We start from the raw sequence: 2,597 nt of genomic DNA on the forward strand, positions 1-2,597 counted from the left end.
AAATTCTAACCCAACCAGGCCTTTCCCTATTTTATGTGACACAACACACCATGAAACAACTATTGTAATAGATCACATTATATTATAGCACCATCTAGTGGAAATGATGTACGACTATAATCTTCCCCCTGTTCGACAACCACGGTCTCCTGTAAAGCAGAGACTTCACATCGTTGTTGTGAAGTGTTTATTTACTAGACGTTTTTACAGTAAAATAGTATTATGCAAGCGTTTTCTAGTAAGCAGCATGTATTGCATGATGTTTAGACTAATCTGTAAACCAGTAAGGCCACGCTGGTGTTGACACAGAAGTCTCTGTTGACTTTTCACCCTTTGAACAACTCCACACCCTCACACATCCCATTAAACATTTCACATTAAACATTAAGCTACAGACAGTTGGTAGCTACACACAACTATAACACTCTGTAGGGGCTGGTGTAGTTTGGCATACTATAGTTATAATAGGTCTATAATTCTACTAATGATATTATAGACAAATATTGTTCGTCTTGTGTCTGCAGTGTTAAGCAACTTAAGTTATTTGCAATTATTACAGCACTGAGAAGATGAATATATAAGACTATGTATGAACTTACTGTTCTTGTACAGTAGCCTGTGTTCCCATTTTCTTCAGTTTGCCCAGCAGTAGGCGCGATTGTCTGGCACATAAAACTTACTGTATCTTAGTAGAAGGGCTTAGTGTTGCTGTGAATTATTTCTTTGTAGAGAAACTAAAAGGTTCGAGGAAACACAAAGAATCTGTGTGTATATTTGTTACCGGATGTGAAGGGCGCATAGCAGAGATTATGGGCCACTTGGACAGACGACCCCAGTCATTATAATTCTGTCATGGACAAGCTCCACAATGGGCTGCTTTGTACTAAACTAAGTGCTGATGGGGCTTCTCCAAAATGAAGTTATTAGAGGGAGGCAGTTTAATGTGTTTTATTATTAAGTGCCGCTACATCACTTGCATTTTATGACTAAGTGGGAGACAACTAACGATGAAGGAGATGGATTGGATGGGGTTTTTAATAAGCCTTTTATGTTTGGAAGCGATCTTTTATTTATTTTATTTTTGCCAACTGTTATTCCTGCTTGTCACCAAACAGCACCAGTTGTTGTGTTACTCTTCCGAGATGATCTTATTTGCGAAGGTGTAGAGTTTAACTAAAGTTTCAAGTCCTGGCAATGTTAAATAAAACTAACCACAAAAGGTGCTTGCGCCTTAATCTGCTTTCTGCGCAACCTCCGTGGCCCTGTGTATGCGTATGTGCCACGGTGACTTTCTCTTTTTGACATTGGCAGTGGGCCTATACCTGTCTGGAAATGTCGACTGGCCGTGTGTAACTAGAAGGCGTTTACAGGATGTGCGGGGGACAAAGTGCTGGATCAGTGAAAACTGAGATGACAGGAAGCCATCCTCCCTGCCTGGACGAATTCAGCCAACAAACATAAAACGTCTGAAAAGAGCAGCCCAAGCAAACAAACCACTGTGTAATCAATGTAGCAAAAGGTGATAGGGTGGATTCAGCTAAAATGGGCCAAATAAGACTAGGACATCCTAGCTCTTTAAGATTTTACAACCATTCACAGTCACTGAACCTTACACTGTTGCTACAACACTACTTGACATGTATCAACAGTTTTGATTAGTCTAAGGCTGCTGATAAGACCATGCAATTGAGAAATCGCATGGTATGTGAGCATGGCATAACAACTTTTACTCATGGTCAATAAAGCAAATATAGATAAAATTACCAACAGAGGAAAATGTTTAGGAACAATGCTTTGACAGACTCTCTCAAATAAAGAATTCTAAACTGAAGAAAAACTTAGACTTTTGTAAAAACAAACAAAAAAACCCAGGGATAATGGCATCTATAATGAAGATGGTTGCATCTGCAAAGACTGCATTTAAAGAAAATGCAAAACAAGACCACACATTCACACGCACACACCAGTTCATGTTTAATTGCATTCTTAAATTAATTATACATTCAGCATTTAATTACACGAAGTGTATTTACAGTGTTACTATTGTACACAAAACGCATTGTTTGCTGTTAAAATTAGAATTATTTCAGCTGAAATGACTCTACTTTTACTCTATTTTAGTTTCCTAAATGGTATGGCATTCAATACTAGGTGAGAGAGAAACGGTATTTCGATTTTCTATATGTCCTGCACATATAATGAATTGACAATAAAAATCTTTAACCGTGGCTCATTTTACCTGAATATTGAGACACAGCTCAAGAGGGCACCCACACTCCAACTCCCATAATTCCAAAACAATCCCATTTTTTCAGATTTTAAACAAATAAATATTTGAGAGACTCTTGGCAGTTTGTAAAGTCACCATTACATTTCATCCTTAGTATATTTTATAGCCTTATAAACAATTTACCCAAAAGTGGCCCGTTTCAGCTGACTCCACCCTAATTCAACAGCAATCACAACACAGATCTACAAATAAAACAATGACATTCAACAAAATTAACATATTTAGGTTAATTGTGTAAACCAGCGCCTTGATTTTCCTCTTGGCGTATCTCACTGACATTTCAACAGGATTTGCACATAAGCATCAT

This window comes from Monopterus albus, unplaced genomic scaffold, assembly GCF_001952655.1.
Source record: "Monopterus albus unplaced genomic scaffold, M_albus_1.0 scaffold6.1, whole genome shotgun sequence".
Taxonomy (NCBI): Eukaryota; Metazoa; Chordata; class Actinopteri; order Synbranchiformes; family Synbranchidae; genus Monopterus; species Monopterus albus.